Below are 23,920 nucleotides of genomic sequence, written 5' to 3'. Positions count from 1 at the left end.
AACACAACAATGCTCAGGCAATGAGTGAAGGGGCAGGGCCCTTCTAATAGTCCAGGGTGATTAGACAATTCTATACATGTGTGCGCGCTGGCCCTCTCTTGACATCCAGCCCGACATCCCTGGATGATGTGACAGTCCATGTGACCGCTGCAGCATGTGATTGGCCTGTGATTGGTTGCAGCGGTCACATTGGCTGAAACGTCAACCAGGGATGTCGGGCCGGATGTCAAGAGAGGGACGCGTCACCAAGGCAACGGTGACGCGTCCCTCTCTTGACATCCAGCCCGACATCCCTGGATGACGCGACAGTCCATGTGACCGCTGCAGCATGTGATTGGCTGCAGCGGTCACATTGGCTGAAACGTCATCCAGGGATGTCGAGAGGGACGCGTCACCAAGGCAACGGCCGGGAGACCGGACTGGAGGAAGAAGCAGGAAGTTCTCGGTAAGTACGAACGTCTTTTTTTTTTTTTACAGGTTGCTCTATATTGTGATCGGAATTCACTGTCCAGGGTGCTGAAAGAGTTACTGCCGATCAGTTAACTCTTTCAGCACCCTGGACAGTGACTATTTACTGACGTCGCCTAGCAACGCTGCCGTAATGCCGGGTGCACACATGTAGCCACCCGTCATTACGGGAGCTCCATAGACCTCTATGGGCTACACGTGCCGTTATCACGGCCACGACTTTTATGGGCTTTCTTGAATTACAGGTTCGGTCCGAACTGGTTCGGTCCGAATCGAACTTTTTCATGAAATTCGGCGAACCAGCCGAACCGAACTTATCATAAGTTCGCTCACCTCTATTAAGGGTGTAAGACATAGAACAAAACATATAAATTTGGTATTGCCATAATCGTATCAACCTGTAGAATAAGGTGAACATGTAGCTTTTACCGCCCGATGGACACCGTAATAACAAAACCCAAAAAAATGGCGTAATCGCTGTTTTTTCCCCATTTCACCTCACAAACAATTTGTTTTCAGCTTCCTAGTACATTATGCAGTACAATAAATGGTGCCATAACAAACTACAACTTGTCCTGCAAAAAACAAGTCCTCATACGGCTATGTCGACAAAAAAACAAAGAAGATATGGCTTTTGAAAGGCGGCGAGGAAAAAACGAAAATGAAAAAACTGAAATTGGCCTGGTTTCCAAGGGGTAAAGCGCGCCAAATGTTCCTATAGTCTACGGGACTAATAATTATACGCCAAAAAAACGTGCAAAAAGCATGCACAAAACGTGTAAAAAGCCCCATGAAAGATGCGTAAAACACCACTTAATTAAGCTTCCCATTTTCATCAGTGGGAAAGCGCACCGTTAGTACATACAACACGAATATTTACGGGCACGTTTCTAAAAAATGCGTTGCGGAAAAAAGAAGCCTCTTGTCAATACTTTAGCTCGTAAAGCGCGCCAAATGTTCCCATAGTCAATGAGACTCCTAATGACGCAAAATGCATCAAAAACCACGTGAAAAACGCCTGTATTTTATAAGGTGATTCACTAGAAACGCTAGTTTATTTGACACGTCTACATGCCGTTTTGTTTTTTTTTGAGTGCCGTCTGAACATGCCCTAAGGGAATTATTTTTCATTGGCCTGTAGTTTATATTGCGGCGCAGGGAGAAGGCAGAAGTCGCTGTAGGTGAGAAGATTTTTATTTTTTATATTACTAATTTTATTTTTTTATTTTGTAGGATCTGCTCGACCGGTGGGACTACGTCGTAGATACGTTTGACTACATCGATGATCTACGTTTTTTTTAAAAAATGAAATGGTTAACGAGGGGAGTTTTTTATGAATAAAAAAATATTTTTTTAGGGTGTATTTAATCATTGCGGTTTGGCCAAGTTTTCACCACGCAGCCGAAAACCACATCGAAAAAATTGTGGTAAAAACGCATGCACTATTCCATGTGGTTTTCAGCGACATGGGAAAGACACAGCAAAACTGCACTGTGTGAATACACCCTTAGGCCCTGTTCACACAAAGGTTTTTGCAGGTAGAAAAAAAAATGTGCCTCACAATTCCTTCAGGAATTTTGAAGACGATTTCAAACAACCTGCACTTTTTTTCTGCTGTTTTCTCTGCAGTTTTCGTCCGCGGCCATTGAAGCTAATGCAAGAACCATGGGCAAAAACGCCATGAAAATCACCTTTCGAAAAGATTTCAACGGGAGGTCAGAGGTGGAGGTTTTTTTTCTTCGTGAGCGGTCAAAAGCCACCCCGGGAAAAACGCCTCTGCCTCCCATTGATATCAATGCGGGGTGATTTCGGGGGTTTTATGGCGCTGATTCCGACGTGATTTCTGCATCAAAATCAGCGCCAGCAAGCTCTGTGTGAACAGGGAGTTATATCTCTGTTTTCTAATACTTTATTGTCACCTTAATAAGGGCAGTTTTCTGTTTCACGATGTCCATTACTAAGGCGGGGCTTAGTGTTAGCCAGTAAAAAGGCTGTAACTAACCCTCCATTATTACCGCGGTATCCACCGCCGCCAGGGTTATTGGGAAGAGCCGGGTACGATCCAGTACCTGACCATCTGTAGTGATGGTCGGGCACTGGGGCAGCCGCAGGCTGGTATTTTTAGGCTGGGAGAGGCCAAAACCGATGACCTTCCCGTCCTGGTAATGCTAGGCTGTTGCTGTTTTATTGTATCTGGCAGGTTATGAAAATGGGGGGGGCCCACGTAGTTTTCGTCATTTTATTCATTTTTTATTTTTTTTAAAACTATGTGGGATCCCCCACATTTTCACAACAGCCGCAGCCTAACATTACCAGGGTGGGAAGGGTCACAGTGTTTGGCCCTGCCCAGCCTAATAATACCAGCCTGTGGCTGCTCCAGTGCCCGACCATCAAAAAAACAGACATAAGAAAATAATTTTTTATTGAAATAAAATCTCCCCCACACAACCCACTTTCACCATTTTATTTAAAAAAAGAAAAAGAAGAGGGGCGTGGCCAGCTATGGGAGAGTGAAGACGTGCTCTCTCCAGCTCCTCAACTAGCGCTACTAAATTGGCTTACATCCACTCCCAGATATGGGGAAAAATTCTAAAAAAGCAAGGGCAGCAGCCCCTACATGTCCCTCATCGCCCCAGCGCGATATCGGGGATTATTTTGGGCGACAGCCCCAGATGCAGCTGCGGGCTGCGGCGCGGGCCGAGGCTGGAGGTCAAAATGGCCGCCCGACCTCTCCATCTCCAACGGACCAGGGCCCGGAGATGACGGCAGGACATATCCACTCACCCTCTGAGGTGCAGACCCTGGAGTTCACCGATCCTCTGTCTCCTTCCCGGGCTGCGATGGATCGTGCGGCCCGTGCGACAACGCCTCCAGCTTCCCAAGATGGCCGCCGGGACCGCGAGGCTGGCGGATGCAGGCCTGCTCTGGAGAGCACGGCCCTCCCTTCAGCTGCTCCGATAGAGAGCGTGCCAGCACAGGACCCAGAGGCATTGGATCCCCGGTCTTGCTGGGAGACTTCGGAGACCACTGTAGCGGCGGATGCCGTTCCCCGGTCACAAGAACATGTGGCCTCTCAAGATGGCTGCCATCCTCCATCGTCTCTGCTTTCATGGCCTGCGGGCCCTCTTCTTCCGGGATCCGACTGCGGCCTACTACCAGCCCCTGGAGTGAGAGACACCGCATCTGCCCTGCCTGCAGTTCTGCAGTTGGAGGAGTTAGCGAGGAGGCACAGTGAGTACCGAGGCCCTGAGCCTCCCATCATCCAGGTCACCTCACACCCCATGGGACGGATAGCCCCAACTCTCCCCCTTCCATCCAGGGATCCGGGGCTGGTGGGAACCTCTCCCTCTCGGCCCTCCAGCTCCGCACGGCACGGATACCCCAATGCCCCAATGATATTAACCTCGACCCTGCTTATGGGATCTCCCCAGCACCCCGGGACTATGCCTGCACTACCTGCAAGTGGCCAAGGTCCTCAATTGCATCCACTCCCGTCTCCTGAAGTGGACACGCCAGCCAGTAGTGGATTAAGTTTTACCGACCCGTTGTCTGGATCTATGTGTGAAAATCGGCCGGCGACTCTCTCAGATATCCGCCAGCTTGTTCAATTGTTGCCTACTAGGGCTGATATGACTTCCTTTGCCAGACAGATCGTGGAAGAATGCAAGCTGGAGTTTACACAGTTTCGTGCGGAACTTTCCTCACTTTCTACGAGGGTGGACACTCTTACGCAGGATCGGGTTGCTGAAAGTGCCACTATTGCAGATATCCAATCCACTATCCAGCAGCACTCAGCTCAGTTGTTCACCTTGCAGCAGCATCTTGATGATATTGAAAACCGTAATAGGAGGAACAACCTACGTGTTCGAGGATTGCCCGAATCTGTTCCTGCGTCTGATCTGTTTTCGACTCTATCCACCATCTTCAATACTTTACTAGGCCGTCCGCCGAATACCCATATAGAGATCGACCGGGCACATAGAGCTCTCCGCCCTGTAAGTATTGACGATCCTCGGCCGAGGGATGTCATTTGCCGAATACATTTCTACGCAATCAAGGACTCTATCCTCCAAAAAATCAGACGGCAACCCATCATTCTCCATCAAGGCACGCAGTTACGTATTTTACCGGATTTATCTCGACATACGCTGGCGCAAAGAGCTGCTCTCAAACCCCTGCTGGAGGTACTCCGAAGCCGGGACATCATCTACAGGTGGGGCTTCCCGTTTGCCCTGATGGTCCGACAGGAGGGCCGTACCTACACTGTGCGATCCCCGACCGACCTGCCTGGTTTCTTGCGGGACTTGAATCTTCCTCATGTTGCATTACCGGAGTGGCCCTCGTTGTTATCCTCTGCTGGCGGGGGATCACGGGGGAGACGCCCAATCTCTGGGCCCCTAGCGGTGGTGGAGGGACGCCCTCCGCGTGGACCCCGGAGACGATCTAGACGCCGACAAGAACATGACCCTATTCCACCCATGGAGACCGCCCGTTCGGCGTGATGACCCGGACGGCCGTTCTTGGAATTCCTCCTTTTATTTACTTGCTGCTGTCTGTTTTCAAGATTGCTTGTTGCTTTTTTACCGTTACCTTCAGATGCCTTCCAATGTCTTCCTCTCTTATTATTTAAAGTGTGCAAATGATGTTAAAGCTGTTAATACCTATATTATTGTACGCTAGGGAGTGCGGATAACTCTTATGCGTAGTTGTCACCTTCCCCCTGTAGGTTTTGGACCGAATTTTCGGTCTTCCGCAATAGTGCGATTAGCTTGTGCGGCAGTTGTTTTTCTACTGCCTTTTCTGTTTGATTTTATGTCTGTGTTTTTTTCTAATGCTCTGTTCTTTACTCCTAGCTTGTTTCCCTCCTCTACTTCCCTCCTGGCGATCCTGGACTCCGATCCTTCGTGCGTTAGCCGGCATACCTCAGCGAGCCGTTTAGTCTGCATCCATGGCTGACCTTAATATTGCCTCCTTCAACGTGAAGGGGCTGAATGTTCCTGAAAAGCGGGCGCAAATTTTACACCATCTACACAAACGTAAGGTACACATCGCATGCTTCCAGGAAACACACTTTAAGGAGGGACATACCCCTACTATCAGGCACAAACACTACACTACGTGGCATTTCAGTAATAATCCCCTTTCCAGATCGTGTGGAGTTGCCATAGCCCTCCACAAGTCTCTCCCCCATCAGGTTGTCAATCTTGTTGCGGATCCCGATGCGAGATACCTCATCTTAGTGCTTAATATTGGTGGGAGGGAATTTACGGTGATTAACGCTTATGCCCCTAACCAGGGTCAGGTGCCCTTCATTCTCCAACTAATAGAAACCGCCCTTCCAGTGGTCCGAGGGACTGTGGTGCTGTGCGGAGACCTTAACCTTACTCTAGATCCGACGGTGGATAATTCTACTGGTCGCTCTAGTGTTGCATACGGTGCTATTAGGCGGGTGAGGCGTGCTCTCCTACAGCTTCAACTGTGTGATGCATGGCGCATTCAACACCCCACGGATAAGGATTATAGTTTTTACTCCCATCCGCATGGCACCTACAGTCGCCTGGATTACATTTTCCTTCAGCAACATGCTCTCCCCTGGGTGGCATCTACGTCCATTGGCAGTATCCTGTGGTCTGACCATGCCCCGGTATATTGTACCTTACATCTCCCCTTCATCACTAAAGGCCCCTGGACTTGGAGACTGAATGAGTCCCTGCTCCTGGATGGGGTGTGCCATGCTGATTTGCTTCAAACGGTGGAAAATTTCACTATTGATCATGCCCAGGACGACACATCCCCCTTGGTTCGTTGGGAAGCTCTTAAATGTGTTCTCAGGGGGGTCCTCATAAAACACGGGGCGCGCCTTAAGAGGGAAAGGGCCCACTCCCTTAAAATTGCTCTCCAAAAAATTAGTGCTCTTGAACTGGCTCACAAACGTGCGCTGTCTCTCCCGATTTTACGTGAGTTACAGATTGCCCGACAGGACGCCAGACGGCTGTTGGACTCTGCCCAGCAGCGCGCTCTTCAAGTCTGTCGCAGTAAATTCTACGAGTTTGGCAATAAGAGCGGACGTATGTTGGCCAGAGCTTTAAAAACCAGAATTGCCCAGTCACACATCCCAAATACTAAGGCCCCTTCTGGCCAAGTTGTTCACACGACCCCAGAGATAGCGGAGTGCTTCCATAGCTTTTTCTCTGAGCTTTACAACCTTAACCCTCCCACCCCCGCCCCCTCCCATCCGCCGGGACGGGACTCTTTCTCATCTCCCTTCACACCGTTGTCTGGGGAGATGGCTGAGGAACTTGATACGGACTTCACTCCCGCGGAGCTCCTCATGGTTATATCTGATCTTCCTGGGGGAAAGAGTCCTGGCCCGGATGGTTACACTGTCAAGTTTTATAAGGTGTTGGCGGACCGGTTGCTACCGCTTCTGTTGTCAGCTTTCAACTCTATTTCCCCGGAGGTCCTGTTTCCCCCTAGCTCCACCTTGGCTCATGTCGCGGTTATCCCTAAGCCGGGTAAAGACCCTCAACTCTGCTCCAGTTATCGTCCCATCTCCCTGCTCAATGTAGACTTAAAAATTTACGCCAAATTGCTCGCCAATAGACTGAATAAATACCTGCCAGATCTAATTCACCCGGATCAGGTGGGGTTTGTGCCTGGTCGGGAGGCCCGTGACAACACCCTTAAAACTTTTGATATCATTCACCACGCCCAGGCTAACCGAATCCCGCTCATGATCCTGTCCCTGGATGCTGAAAAGGCGTTCGACAGAATATCGTGGTCTGCCCTTTACCAAACCCTTCGACATGTGGGAATAGGACCATCTTTTTTGGCAAAAATTATGGCATTGTATCGTACACCCTCGGCCCAAATAAAAATAAATGGCTCCCTTTCGGCACCTTTCCCTATTTACAATGGCACACGACAGGGCTGTCCCCTATCCCCCCTGTTGTATGTCCTGGTTATGGAACATCTCATGGCCTCCATTCGGAACAACTCAGATATTAAGGGTATTAACATTGGAGGGAAGGAATACAAGTGCTCGGCATTCGCTGATGACCTATTGGTCTATCTCACAGACCCTCATGTCTCTCTCCCTTCACTGATGTCCGAGCTGTCTCGTTTTGGAACATGGTCTAATTTCAAAATCAATTTCTCTAAGTCTGAGGCGCTAAATGTTTCTCTCCCGGGCCCATTAGTGTCGCTTCTCCAAAGTAATTTCCCCTTTTCATGGCCCTCCAGAGGTATTACATATTTGGGTGCCCGTATAAGTGGGGACCTTACACAATTGTTTACAAATAATTTTATCCCCCTACTGGCCAAGTTTCGTACTGACCTTAATTCCTGGCATAAGACTGAGTTTTCCTGGTTTGGCCGTATCAATATTATTAAGATGTCCCTCCTCCCCCGCTTGCTTTATCTCCTGCAGACGATCCCCATCTCTATCCCATCTTCCTATTGGTTGCGGCTTCAGCGATGCTTCGGCTCCTTCATTTGGCCGACTGGTCGCCCACGTTTGAGCCGGGCTCTTCTGACTCGTTCCAGGGGTACGGGTGGGGTTGGTCTGCCGGATTGTCGGCTCTACTATTTGGCATCAAATCACGCACGGGTTTTAGATTTCTTTCATAACCGTGAATCAAAACTATGGGTTCGTTTAGCTCAACAACTATGTCCCAGTACCCTATCATCCCTGCCGTGGATCCTGCCCGGGAATAGACCGACTCAAGCCTCCTTTGTTGTTTACCATACTCTCATGGCGTTGAGGTCCTTAGGGCCTGGAAGTACGCTTGTAGACCCCCTGGGTCCTTTAACTCCTATCACAGATAATCCAGCCTTTCCTGCTGGTAAGGCTGGTCGCTCCTTCCTAGGCAGGCAGTCCACCAACCCCATGTATTTTGCCCAGGTCCTCTCCGCTTCCTCTCTTCTCCCTCTGACCTCCATCTGCCCCGATGCCGTGCCCCTCACTCGCCATATATATGAGTATGCCCAGTTAAAACATTTTTATGGAGTGGTAAACCGACGCGCACATCTTCACAGGTCGTTGACGGACTTTGAGCGCCTATGTGTCTCCTCCCAGCCCCCTACACATACCATATCCACAATATATAAATTACTCCTTTCGCTGCGTTCCCAACAACTCCCCTCCTTCTGCGGGGCCTGGGAGAGAGAATTACATACTACATTTACTGATACACAATGGAAGCGGTGTTTCTCCCTCTCACAAAAAGCCTCTATAGCCGTTAGGGCCCAGGAAACTAGTTATAAAATTGTCTCTAGATGGTATCGGGTCCCGGCTGCGCTTCATAAATGGTATCCGTCTGTGCCTGATAATTGTTGGCGCTGTGGTGCTGTGGGAGGTTCCATGTCTCATGTTTGGTGGAGTTGCCCCTTGTTGAGGAGTTTTTGGGATGCGGTACTTAAATTGATATTGGAGGTTACTGGAGTCTCTGTCCCCAACTCTCCGGAGGCAGCTCTCTTATTCATGTTCCCGATGCCATTACACATTTATAAAAGCTCCCTAACTAGACATCTCCTTCAGGCGGCAAAGTCAGTGATCCCGCGCAGGTGGAAAACGGCAATGCCCCCAACATTAGATGAGTGGTTTCGGGAAGTTGCCTTGATACAGCGAATGGAACACTTGGTGGCTCACTCCCCGGCAGCTGTGGTAAAATACACGTCTACATGGTCTCCTTGGATAGTGTTTCTTTCTTCGCCTTCCTACCTCACGGTTGTAGCCTGAGTCGGCCTATGCCCCTGTGAAACATACTACGGCTCTTGCTCGCTGCTGATTTTTTACTCATAATACGCTGGAACTGGAGTCCAGGATCCCTCCTGTCCTCTCCCCTCCCCCCTATCCTTCCCTCTCGTGGGGCCTTTTTCTGTACTTTCTTTCCCCCTGACTAGGGCTAAGTGCCTCTCCTTCTCTGTTTGAGTTAAGTGATCTCATTGTACCTTTTGATGATTATGCCTTTATGATTATTCATGCTACTGTTGTACACTGATAATTCTGTTTCATGTCAAGATGTGATGCACATTATTGATTTTTCCCTTTTTTTTTCTCTGTATGTTTTTGCTTTGGTCCACTGACCTTGTTTGTTCTTTTAGTTATGGGTGGAGGCCTTCTCTCCCATATGTTTTGTAATTTTGTGTTCTAAAACTCAATAAAAATTTTTGAATAAGAAAAAAAAAAGAAAAAGAAAAGTAGATCATCGAAGCAGTCAAACGAATCTTCGACATAGTTCAAACAGTCCAGTGAAACCGGCAAAACAAAAAAAAATAAAAGTTAGTAATATATTGCTGCTTCTTCATTCCTTGCCCCTACTGTGAATCGCCCTGTAGTTACAGGGCGGTTCACAGGAGCAAGGAACGACGGAGCAGCGGTGCTCGGCGCTGATCCTTCAAAACAGTCGCCAATCAGCTGCTTTGAAAGAACAGCGGCGAGCACCGCTGCTCCGTCGAGCGCCCACTCCACACTAACTCCCCCAAACATGCAACCGTGCCACACACAGACCCCCACACACAAAATCACACACGCACACACCTTACCTGCATGTTTGGGGGGTTTGTGTGTGTTTGGGGGGGCACTCGACGGAGCAGCGATGCTCGTCGCTGATCCTTCAAAGCAGCTAATAAGCGTCTGTGAATGATCAGCGGCGCTCGTGTGCCGCTGATCCTTTATAGCCGCCAATCAGCTGTTTTGAAGGAACAGTGATGAGCACCGCTACTCCTTCGAACAGTGGCGAGCACCGCTGCTCCGTCGAGCCCCCCCACAAACACCCCTAAACATGCAACCGTGCTACACACACCCACCCACACACACACACAAACCCCTCCCCACCCACCCACACACAAAAACAAACAAACCACTCCCCCCCACACACACAACTTACCTGCATGTTTGGGGGGGTTTGTATGTGTGTGTGGGGCGCTTAATGGAGCAGCGGTGCTCACCGCTGATCCTTCAAAATAGCTGATAAGCGGCTGTGAAGGATCAGCGGCGCTCGTGCGCTCCTACTGGCTTTCCCCCTACAAACCAGCTTCTATGCTGGGTCGCTCTGAACTGCGCATGCGAGACGGCACAAGCACAGGATGTAACGACCGGCTCACGTTCGTTATGTCCTGTGCCCTGTAGCTGCCATTTTCCATCTGTGTATGTGTCGTTAAGAGACACATACACAGATTAAATAAAACATGGCAGCCCCCAGTAAATAAAAAAAGTGTTAATAAAACAAAACATTTCATGTAAAAAAATAAAGTACATATAACATTTTATTAAATAAAAACACATAAATTAATTAAAAAAAATCATGACACCTTTCCTTTAACAGGTTACACAACAGCCAACAATAAATTACATTTCCAACAGACCTATAACAATACACAAATCAAAACAGCACAGTTCATTGCAGGTTCTTTGTACAAATCATTTCTTTTTCACTTTACACACAGATAGCTGGATGCAAAGCACAAATATTTGTTATCTCTGCACAAGTTTTTTTACTGTCACTTTAAGGCCTGATGCACACGACCGTGTTCGGTCCGTGATATACGGTCCGCATGTCGGCCGCTTGTCCCGGACCGTACAAAGTACAGGGAGCCGGGCTCCTAGCATCATACTTATCTATGACGCTAGGTGTCACTGCCTATCCACGTAACTACTGTCACACACTAAAACATGATTACAGTACGGGACAGTAGTTCCGCGGACAGGCAGTGACCCCTATCGTCATAGATAAGTGTGATGCTAGGAGCCCGACTCCCTGCACTGTGTTCGGTCCGGGACATGCAGCCGACATGCGGACCGTATATCACGGACCGAACACGGTCGTGTGCATGGGGCCTAAAAGTTTCCTATAACACTCCACTACATCACCACATTCCACAGGAGGGGGTCACACACTCACTTCTCACAGTTTCTGTTCTAACAATCATCTTACTATGAATTCAAGACACAAATCTTACACATCTAAAACACCAACTCAATATAACGTACCCATCTGCAATCATTCATCACAGAAAAAGTTTTGAACATACCTCATACTTCTGGATAAATTACTGCATTCAGGAGATGTCACGTAATTGTAATGGCGGGGTAGGGAGACAGACAGGTGAACCCTAATCTACCCGCCACTCAGTCCCTGCCTACTTGCAACGACCCGTCCTAGGCGACGGGGTACAACTGGGCGACAGTCCCTACGCTCAGTAAGTGCACGACAGACAAACAGACAAGGGTACACAGAAGCTAGGGAAATGGGGCAGCTGCCCACGGAGAAACCGTGAGCAACGAGAGTAGTGAACGAGCCGAGTCAAACCAGGAGTGCACGAGGTACAAAACGCTGAGCAGGAGAGTGGTCAGTAAACCAAGGTCAATAGCAAGCAAAGGGTCAGTAGTTCAAGCAGCAGCAGCAGAGCCAGGAAACAAGCAGAGCAGAATCACAGGCAAAGGAGGAACAGGAAAGGCAGGTATAAATAGACAGTGGGCGGGAGCTAGCTCCGTCTGGTCAGGCTGTGATAGGCTCTCCCACTCCTAAGCCTGTCATCCTGAGTGGTGGAAGATGGTGTCAGTCTCACAGACATAGGAGCAGGTGCAGACTGATTACCCACGGGCGTCGACACAGAAGCTGTGTCTGGCAGATCCTTTACAGTAATGACAGCTAATTCCAGTCCCGGCAATGAATAAGTGAAAAAGGTTTTGTAAGAATAAGCTTCTTACGTACTGGCCGGTTTTTAATATTCACTGATGCAATGCCCGGCCTCCAGTCACAGCTATCAGACGAACAATCCCCATGATTTCGGCCCCAACAACTGAGCCAAAATGTATTAGACTGAAATTTGTAATGGGTATGTCAACTGATACCTGCCCTCCAGTGATTTATCCAGTTTCAAATCATGTTTTATCGATATATATCGGGAGAGGAATTAGACACACAGACGCTGCTGGTATGCTCAAAATACTCCTCTAAGGTTTATTGCCAAACTCAATTACAATAATATCATTCAAAAGGAATGTAGGTTTGAGGTTAACCAATCAGACACAATGTGACAATATTTCAAATTCAGCCAATTACAGACATACGATGCATTTCAAATGCACTATTATAATTCTTCATACATCAGGTTTGCAGGTGGCTTCTCTCTCTTGGCAAGAATATAATAGATATTATTTTAAGATGGGGGAGACATACTCACATACACATGTGAATTTGTCTCCCTCTCTCATCTCACTCCCTCCCCTTTCCTTCTTTCCAAGCTTCGTATGGGAACCAAGGTCAAAGATAACTTAACTTAGAAACATATAAACTTGTCTTAAAGGTGCAATGACTTTCTTATTCACTACAAAAGAATCAAGATGGAGACTCCAGACAAGATGGCTGCTGCACAAAATGGATTTATTTAAACATTATTTTAATCACTTTCACACTCTCCTTGCCTGAGCATTTTTTTTATGCCTGTGTTTGTCTATGCAAATGGTCCCTTAGTTGTATCCTGCTCCCAGTGTTCCCGTATTCTGCTTCCTGTATCCTGTTGCTGTGTTTGTTCCTGAGCCTAAGCCTATTGTGGGAGTCGTGTGTGCTTCATCTGCCACGTCTGTTTCCATCTGCCACGTGCAAGGTCATCTGCTACGCCAAGCATAATCTGTGCCTGCTACTCCAAGTACCTGCCTGATCTTCTACCCAAGTACCCATATCCGAGAGACTGTTATTGACTGTTTGGCCAGCTACTTCTCCGCTACGGCGAAGCGGCCTAGTGGGTCCACATACCCCACAGCCGTGACATCAAGGAATACATCACAGAAGGGTTTCCGAACTTCACCACACCCCTCCCAGCTGTGCTCTGTGTGAGCGAAGCCTGATAGATTTGAGTGAAGTGCAGGAGAGGACCCATTGACTTTTATGGGTGAGTTTTCTAGGCATGCTCTGTGACCTGTGCAGAGGTTATTGTGCAGGAGGGGAGCTGTGTCCATCACCTGTTGTCAAAGGTGGATCCCGTGTTATCATTATTTAGGTGTTAGCTGTCATTATAATCCTGCCTGGTATGATAATAAGACTGCCGAGAAGTGATCTCTACAGAACAGGAAGTGTGTCTATTGTGAGGCTCAGTGGTCAGAGTGAAAACTAAGATTTTAGGATAATTATTAAATATAAATAATGGCAAAAAAAAATAATAAAACAAAACACCCAAAATTCTTTAAAAACTTGATTTAAACAATAGGTAATTTTTTATGACACATTCCCTTTAAGCTGTCAAACTCAAACAACAAAAGATGATTTAGATTTTCGAACTTTGCATACCTTGCACCAATTGTGACGTCATGTGATGCCTATGATGTCATGTATCTTGTGTCATCGTGATTTGCACTGTTTGCCTGTACTACTACCCCATCCCCGTATTCTTCCTACTACTGGAAACTATAGAGATAATAGAAGCAGCGTTGGACTGGCCCACCGGAAGACCGGAGGATCCTCCAATGGGCCCAGGTAGCGAGCTGCTTTTATCCGGCAGCGGAGTAGAGAGACATTGTTTCCCGACCCCGCTTCTTACTCCTGTAGGCCTGTCTGATGTTAGGGCCCCCTGCTGACTATAGCAACCATAGCGGTTGCTACGGGGCCAGCGGACCCCGGTGTTAGCGACTGCCACATTCACTTGGATCTGCGTCCCCAGGACACAGATACAATTGAATATTATAGGCTGCAGGCCATGTTGGTCCTGCAGTCTATAAGCCGCTGGGACGGAGTCTCTGTTCAGGCCGCCGTGATGACGTCATTGCATCATACTGGCCTGCGCCATCTGAGACGGTGGAGCGCTCCGTCCGTTGTGGGAACGGGGCTAGGTAAGCACAATGTTTTTTTCAGGAGGAGGGTGTGACGCTCACTACTAGGGGGTGCTTTGTGGCGCGATCTACTAGCGGGGCTGTGTAGCACTATACAGGGGGAGCACTGTGTGGCGCTATCTACTAGGGGGGCTGGGTGGCACTATCTACTAAGGGGGCTGGGTGGCACCATACAGGGGAGGGCTGTTATCGCGCTATCTACTAGGGGGCTGTGTGGTACTATCTACTAGGGGGCTGTGTGGCACTATACAGGGGGAGTGCTGTGTGGCGCTATCTACTGGGGGAGGCTGTGTGGCACTATACAGGGGAGGGCTGTGTGGCGCTATCTACTAGGGGGGGCTGCGTGGCGCTATCTACTATGGGGGCTGTGTGGCACTATGCAGGGGGGGCTGTGTGGTACTATAGGGGGCACTGTATGGCACAAGAGGGGGGCAGTGTAGCACTATACAGGGGGACGGCTGAGTGGCGCAATCTACTAGGTGGAGCTGTGTAGCACTATACAGGGGGAGTGCTGTGTGGTGCTATGGGGGCTGGGTGGCACTATCTACTAAGGGGGCTGGGTGGCACTATACAGGGTAGGGCTGTTATGGCGCTATCTACTAGGAGGGCTGTGTGGCACTATCTACTAAGGGGCTGTGTGGCACTATACAGGGGGAGTGCTGTGTGGCGCTATCTACTGGGGGGAGGCTGTGTGGCACTACACAGGGGGAGTGCTGTGTGGCGTTATCTACTGGGGGGAGGCTGTGTGGCACTATACTGGGGGAGGGCTGGGTGGCGCAATCTACTAGGGCGGCTGCATGGCGCTATCTACTATGGGGGCTGTGTGGCACTATGCAGGGGGGGCTGTGTGGCACTATAGGGGGCACTGTATGGCACAAGAGGTGGCCTGTGTAGCACTATACAGGGGGTGGGCTGAGTGGCGCTATCTACTAGGGGGGGCTGTGTGGCACTATACAGCGGGGAGTGCTGTGTGGCGCTATCTACTGGGGGGCTGTGTGGCACTATATGGAGAGGGCTGTGTGGCGCTATCTACTAGGGGGGTCTGTTTGGCACAATACAGCGGGGAGCTGAGGGGGGCTGTGTGGCACTAGACAGGGGGAGGGCTGTGTGGCGCTAGCTACCTACTAGGGGGGCTGTGTGACGCTATCTACTATACAGGGGGGGCTGTGTGGCACAAGGGGGCACTGTGGCACAAGAGGGGGGCTGTGTAGCACTATACAGGGGGAGGATTGTGTGGTGCTATCTACTGGGGGATCTGTGTGGCACTATACGGGGAGGGCTGTGTGGCACTATACAGGGGAGGGCTGTTTGGTGCTATCTACTAGGGGCAGTTGTGTGGCGCTATCTACTAGGGGGGAACGCTGTGTGGCACTATCTACTAGGGGGGAACACTGTGTTGTGCTATCTAGTAGGGGAGAACGATGTGTAGCGCTATCTACTAGGGTGGCTGTGTGGCGCTATCTACTGGGGGCTGTGTGGTAATATCTACAAGAGGGGGTTGTGTGTGGCACTATCTACAAGAGGGGGTTGTGTGTGCCACTATCTACAAGAGGGGGGCTGTGTGCGGCACTATCTACAAAAGGGGGGCTGTGTGACACTATCTATATGAGGGGGGCTGTGTGGCACTATCTAGAAGAGGGGGGCTTGTGTGTGGCACTATTATTATTGTGGGACCTAAAGGGGGTGCTATTATAATTTGTGGCACTGAGAGGACATTATTTCCATCTGTGGCACTATAAATGGTGAGGTTTTTGTAGAGGGTTGGGAGGTGCTACAAAAGCGAGAAGCCAAAGATGTTTGTGTTTCAAATTCTGCAGAGGCGATTTGTACTTGGGAGAAGACGTCAGGGCAATCTGGGCCGGATAAAGAAGAAAAGGAAAAGTGAGCGACTCCAATCTGAGAAGACGTCACTAGTGAGTCACTGGATTTCACTGTATTGTATTAAAGGAGTTTTCCCATCTTAGACATTTATGACATAACAATAGGAAATGCCACAAATGTCTAATCGATGCGAGTCCCAGCTCTAGGAACTGCTCTTATATCTCGAACTGACTGTAGAATCCAGGCGTAGACTAGTGGAGAGAGGGTCACCCTCTACAAAAACCTCACCATTTATAGTGCCGCAGATGGAAATAATGCGCCCTCGGTGCCACAAATTATAATAGTACCCACTTTAGGCCCCACAATAATAATAGTGCCGGACACAGCCCCCCTGGTCTAAGATGGGAAAACTCCTTTAAAGAGGCTCTGTCACCAGATTTTGCAACCCCTATCTGCTATTGCAGCAGATAGGCGCTGCAATGTAGATTACAGTAACATTTTTATTTAAAAAAAACTAGCATTTTTGGCTAAGTTATGACCATTTTTGTAGTTATGCAAATGAGGCTTGCAAAAGTCCAAGTGGGTGTGTTTAAAAGTAAAAGTCCAAGTGGGCGTGTATTATGTGCGTACATCGGGGCGTTTTTAATACTTTTACTAGCTGGGCGTTCTGAAGAGAAGTATCATCCACTTCTCTTCAGAACGCCCAGCTTCTGGCAGTGCAGACACAGCCGTGTTCTCGAGAGATCACGCTGTGTCGTCACTCACAGATCCTGCATCGTGTCAGACGAGCGAGGACACCGGCACCAGAGGCTACAGTTGATTCTGCAGCAGCATCAGCGTTTGCAGGTAAGTAGCTACATCGACTTACCTGCTAACGCCGATGCTGCTGCAGAATCAACTGAAGCCTCTGGTGCCGGTGTCCTCGCTCGTCTGACACGATGCAGGACCTGTGAGTGACGACACAGCGTGATCTCTTGAGAACACGCCTGTGTCTGCACTGCCAGAAGCTGGGCGTTCTGAAGAGAAGTGGATGATACTTCTCATCAGAACGCCCAGCTAGTAAAAGTATTAAAAACGCCCCGATGTACGCACATAATACACGCCCACTTGTACTTTTCAACACGCCCACTTGGACTTTTGCAAGCCTCATTTGCATAGCTACAAAAATGGTCATAACTTGGCCAAAAATGCTCATTTTTTAAAAATAAAAACGTTACTGTAATCTACATTGCAGCGCCTATCTGCTGCAATAGCAGATAGGGGTTGCAAAATCTGGTGACAGAGCCTCTTTAAGTTATATGGTCTGCAGAGCGCTTGTGTAGGACTGGTATCTACCACTATATGGTCACTATGTGATGGTAATATTGGTCTTTGTTTTACTGCACACGTTTTACTACACACTTAACAACGGTCACATTATTTCTATATAGCTGACGGGCGGGCCCCAAGAATTATTTTCTCTGGTGGGCCCAAGATACTCCAGTCTGACACTGAATAGAAGGCCATCATTTATGTATTAGCTTTCTCAATAGTTTTGGAGAAGGATGAATGTCATGCTCTGGATTCTCATGCCCTATGTTTTATATCTGTTATTTTAACCACTGGCGTAGCTATAGGGGTCGCAGCGGTCGCAATTGCGACCGGGCCCCGAAGCCAGGGGGGCCCACGGCCCCCCGCACCACATCAATAAAAAGTTACTATAGTAACTCGGGCCGCGGGCCCCTGTTACTATAGTAACATACTTTACTTACCTTCCTGGTTCCGGATCGCAGCGGAGGTCCTGACGTCAAGCGCTGGGCGCAGCGCATGACGTCACAGCGCTATGCCGCCGCGCACAGCATCGAGACTACAGAACTCCCGCCGCGGCCGAAGAGGAAGGTAAGGTTAGCCCTGACTGGCGGGGTCTGACTCCCGGGACCCGCCAATCAGCTGTTTTGAAGGGGCCGCAGCACTCGTACGAGAGCTGCTCCCCTTCATTCCTGTCACTTCATTCCGGTCACACTGTGAATCGGTGTCGGCGATTCACAGTGTGGGCGAGTAGTGAAATGAAGGGGAAGCAGCTCTCGTACGAGTGCTGCGGCCCCTTCAAAACAGCTGATTGGCGGGTCCCGGGAGACACATCAGCTATTGATGGCCTATCCTGTGGATAGGCCATCAATGTTTAGGGACTGCACAACCCCTAAGCCTACGATGTAGCAGGCTTAGGGGGCCCATGAGACAGGATCACAGATTGTGTGATCCTGTCTGCAGGGCCCTGTATCTAAGCCAATCACATGGTAGGCTTAGATACATGGCCCATGCGTGATCCTGTCTGCTGGGCCCTGTATCTAAGCCTACCACACTGTAGGTTTAGATACAGGGCCCCAGCACACACTAATCTTATACTGTATAAGATTACTGTCTGCTGGACCCTGTATCTAAGCCTACCTTGTGGTAGGCTTAGATACAGGGTCCCACAGACAGTATCACACATGGGCCCTGTATCTAAGCCTTAGGGTATGTGCACAGACACTAATTACGTCCGTAATTGACAGACGTATTTCGGCCGCAAGTACCAGACCGAACACAGTGCAGGGAGCCGGGCTCCTAGCATCATAGTTATATACGATGCTAGGAGTCCCTGGCTTGCTGCATGACAACTGTCCCATACTGTAATCATGTTTTCAGTACGGGACAGTTGTCCTGCAGCGAGGCAGGGACTCCTAGCATCGTACATAAGTACGACGCTAGGAGCCCGGCTCCCTGCACTGTGTTCGGTCCGGTACTTGCGGCCGAAATACGTCCGTCAATTACGGACGTAATTAGTGTGTGTGCACATACCCTAACACATGTGTTACTAATCATTTTTTGTGTGTTTTCTTACAGGTTCGGTCGTTGGACTATGGCGGATTCCAGGACTACTTCGATGACAGCTTTTTTTTTATTAATAAAATGGTTAATGAGGGCTGTGTGGGTTTTTTTTTTATTTCAATAAAATATTTTTTCTATGTTTTTGTGTTTTTTTTTTAAACTATATTACTACCGCCTTAGTAATGGCCGCCGGCTGATTGACAGCATCCATTGCTAAGGCGGGGCTTAGTGTTAGCTGGTGCAGAGGCTAACACTAACCCCCTTTATTACCCCGGTACCCACCGCCACCAGGGGTGCTGGGAAGAGCTGGGTACGATCCAGTACCTGACCATCTGTAGTAATGGTCGGCCACTGGGGTGGCCGCAGGCTGGTATTATCAGGAGGGGAAAGGCCAAAAACAGTGGCCCTTCCCATTCTGGTAATGCTGCCTGCTGCTGCTTTATTGTATCTGGCTGGTTATGAAAATGGGGGGGACCCCACGTCATTTAAAAAAAATAAAAATAATTGGAAAGAACGATGTCGGGTCCCCCCCAATTTTCATAACCAGCCAGATACAACACAGCAGCAGCAGGCAGCATTACAAGGGTGGGAAGGGCCACTGTTTTTGGCCTTCCCCAGCCTAATACTACCAGCCTGCGGCCACCCCGGTGCCTGCCCGTCACTACAGATGGTCGGGTACTGGTTCGTACCCGGCTCTTCCCAGTACTCCTGGTGGCGGTGGGTACCGGGGTAATAATGGGGGTTAGTGTAGCCTCTGCACCGGCATAACATTAAGCCTCGCCTTAGTAATGGAGATTGTTAATCAGCCAGCGGCCATTTCTAAGGCGGTGATAATAAAGTTTAAAAAGATACAAGCACATAGAAAAAATATTTTATTGAAATAAAAAACACAGCCCTCATTAACCATTTTATTGAGAATAAAAAAAACGCCGTCATTGAAGTCCTCGTATCGGAAGTCCAACAACCGAACCTGTAAAAAAACACAAACACACAAAAATAATCAGTAACACATAAAGAAGCAAAATTATTATTCTTACCTATCCTGGGTCCAGCGCTGGAGCCGCAATGTCAGCGAGCTCAGCCCTGTATCTAATCCAATCATGTGTGATACTGTCTGCTGAGCCCTGTATCTAATCCTATCATGTGTGATACTGTCTGCTGAGCCACTGTATCTAATCCAATCATGTGTGATACTGTCTGCTGGGCCCTGTATCTAATCCTATCATGTGTGATACAGTCTGCTGAGCTGTGTATCTAATCCAATCATGTATGATACTGTCTGCTGGGCCCTATATCTAATCCGATCATGTGTGATACTGTCTGCTGAGCCACTGTATCTAATCCTATCATGTGTGATACTGTCTGCTGAGCCACTGTATCTACTCCTATCATGTGTGGTACTGTCTGCTGAGCCACTGTATCTAATCCTATCATGTGTGATACTGTCTGCTGAGCCACTGTATCTAATCCTATCATGTGTGGTACTGTCTGCTGAGCCACTGTATCTAATCCTATCATGTGTGATACTGTCTGCTGGGCCACTGTATCTAATCCTATCATGTGTGATACTGTCTGCTGAGCTGTGTATCTAATCCTATCATGTGTGATACTGCCTTCTGAGCCACTGTATCTAATCCTATCATGTGTGATACTGTCTGCTGAGCCACTGTATCTAATCCTATCCATAGTTTATAGGGTCGTAGTGCTATAGATATGCTATGCTGTCTCATATACACACTTTTTTTTGGGCGGACACATATGTATTGGGGCTATTTCCCTGACATTTTAAGCCCTGAGGGTATGTTCACACGGCAGCGTCTGTTACGGCTGAAATTACTGTGCTGTTTTCAGGAGAAAACAGCACCGTAATTTCAGCCGTAATGGCATGTGCAGGCGTCTTTTGCTGCGTCCATTACGGAAGTAATTGAAGCTGGTTTTCCATGGAGTCCATGGAAAACGGCTCCATTTACGTCTGAAGAAGTGACAGGCACTTTTTTACGCGCCGCATTTTGACAGCGGCGCGTAAAAAAAAATGACCGTCGGCACAGAACATCGTAAGACCCATTCAAATGAATGGGCAGATGTTTGCCGACGCTTTTGAGCCGCATTTTCGGACGTAATTCAATGCTAAAACGCCCGAATTACGTCCATAAATAGTGTGTGTGAACCCAGCCTTAGTGACGCCCCGGCTGCTAGTGCTGCATTGTTGGGTCACTTAGGAGACCCAGCGATGCAGCTGAAAGCGGACCGTCGGCCATGAGAAGTTTGCGGGGGGGGGGGGGCCCAGTAAGAATTTTTGCATCGGGGCCCATGAGCCTCTAGCTACGCCCCTGATTTTAACCCTTTCAGGACCAGACAAATTTTGGTTTTTATGCTTTAGTTTTTTCCTCCCTGCCTTCAAAAAGTCATAACTCTTTTATTTTTTTGTTGACACAGCCATATGAGGGCTTAGTTTTTACGGGACAAGTTGTACTTTCTAATGGTATTATTTAATATTATGTGCGATGTACTGGGAAGCTGGAAAAAAACGCAGAATGGGGTGGAATTGGAAAAAAACAGCAGTTCCGCCATTTTCTTATGGGTTTCTTTTTTACTGTGTTCGATGTACGGCGAAAATGACACATTACCTTTATTCTGCGGGTGAGTACGATCACAGTGATACCAAATTTATATTATTTTCTTATGTTTTAGTACCTTTAAAAAAATAATTTTTTTTTAAAAATAATGTTTGCATCATCATATTGTGACCCCCATAGCTTTCTTAAATTTCTGTGTACAGAGCTGTGTAAGGTGTCTTTTTGTACATTGAAAGATGTAGTTTTTATTAATACCATTTGAGGGACTGTCTGGCATTTCGATCACTTTTATAAAAAAAATTTGTGGGGGTTAAAGTGGCAAAAAAAAAACTTTGATTCGGCCATTTTGAACTTTTTTCTTGCTACAACGTTCACCATATTGGATAAATATTTTAATTATTTTATAGTACGGGCGTTTATGGACGCGGGGATACCTAATGTGTTTATGTTTATTTTTGTTTATTTTTATGTGTGATCTAAGGAAAGAGGGGTGTTTAAAATGTTTATATATTTTTTAGAACTTTTTTTAACTTTTATTTAGCCCCCCTAGAGGGCTTGAACCTGCGATCATTAGATTGTTTATGCCATAGACTGCAATATCACAACATGGCTATGGCAAAATTTGTGCATTGCTATTGAGACCTGCCACGGGCAGGTCTCAATAGCAATCTTCCTATAGCAGGGCTTGGAACGTTCACAAGGCTCCCAGCTGCTATAGAAGTACACCGACTTGAGTAACGTTAATGTGTGTGTATGTGGCTGCACATAGTGATCTAGTAAGAACACTATGTGCTGTGTAAATGAATGGAGAGAAGTGTATGATGCTTCTCTCCACAACGCCCACTTGGTCAAAAACGAAAACACGCCCAGTTTGGCATTAAGAAACTCATTAGCATAAAGCTAAAATAGGTCATAACTCCATCAAAAAATGATCGTTTTTCTAAATAAAAAACACTACTGTAATCTACATTACAGTGCCGATCACATTATGTACAAGATAGGCCACTTATAATGTGATGACAGAGCCTCTTTAAATGCTTGCGATCAGAGATGTTTCTAATCGCAAGCATTTCCACTGGCTCCCTGCTGTGTAACCCGCTCTGCTTCTGTGTAATTGCCATCTTTAATTACCCTTTCCTGACGTAAATAGGCATATTCGCGATGGGAAAGGGTTAATACGCAATTCGCAAGCACTGTATGTATAATATATATACACTATGTGAACAATAGTATTGGGGCAACCTTTTAATCATTGAATTCAGGTGTTTTATTCAGTCCATTGCTACAGGTGTATAAAATCCAGCAACCAGCCATGCGGTCGCCTTTACAAACATTGGTGAAAGAATGGGTCATTCTAAAGAGCTCACGGAATTTGAGCGTGGTACTGTAATAGGAGGACACTATTGCAACAAGTCAGTTAGTGAAATTTCTTCCCTCCTAGATATTCCACGATCAACTAAGAGTGGTATTATTGCAAAGTGGAAGCTTTTAGGAACCACAGCAACTTAGCTATGAAGTGGTAGACCATGTAAAGTTATAGATCGGGTTTCCCGAGTGCTGAGGCGCAAAGTGCATAAAATTCGCCAATTCTCTGCTGACTCAATAACTTCAGAGTTCAAACCTGTTCTATGGTATTAACATCAGCACAAAAACTATGCGCCGGGAGCTTCATGGCATGGCTTTCCATGGCAAAGAGGCTACATTCAAGCCTTACATCACCAAGCACAATGCCAAGCGTCGGAAGGAGTGGTGTAAAGCACATCGCCACTGGACTCTGGAGCAGTGAAAATGTGTTCTGTGGAGTGACAAATCACGCTTCTCTATCTGGCAGTCTGATGGATGAGTCTTGGTTTAGTGAATGTTATCTGCCTGACTGCATTATGCCAACTGTAAAGTTTGGTGGAGGAGGGATAATGCTATGGGGATGTTTTTCAGGGGTTGCCTAGGCCCCTTAGTACCTTTGGGATGAACTACAATGGAGATTGCGAGCCAGGCCCTCTCGTCCAACATCAGTGTCTGACTTTACAAAATGCTCTTCTGGATGAATGGGCAAAAATTCCTACAGACACATTCCAAAATCTTGTAGAAAGTCTTCCCAGAAGAGTGGAAGTTGTTTTGGCTGCAAAGGGGGTACCGTCCCAATATTAATGCCTATGGATTTTGAATGGGATGTTTTTGTAATGACGGGGTAGGGAGACAGACAGGAGAGCCCTAATCTACCCGCCACTCAGTCCCTGTCTACTTGCAACGGCCCGTCCTAGGCAACGGCGTACAACTGGGCGACGGTCCCTACTCTCACTATGTGCACGACAGACGGACAGACAAGGGTACAAAGAAGCTAAGGGAAAAGGGGCAGATGCCCATGGCAACACCG

The sequence above is a fragment of the Rhinoderma darwinii genome, chromosome 8 (genome assembly GCF_050947455.1).
Source record: "Rhinoderma darwinii isolate aRhiDar2 chromosome 8, aRhiDar2.hap1, whole genome shotgun sequence".
NCBI classification, from domain to species: Eukaryota; Metazoa; Chordata; class Amphibia; order Anura; family Rhinodermatidae; genus Rhinoderma; species Rhinoderma darwinii.
The sequence above is the reverse complement of the archived record's forward strand: the minus strand, read 5'-3'. Positions refer to the sequence as shown.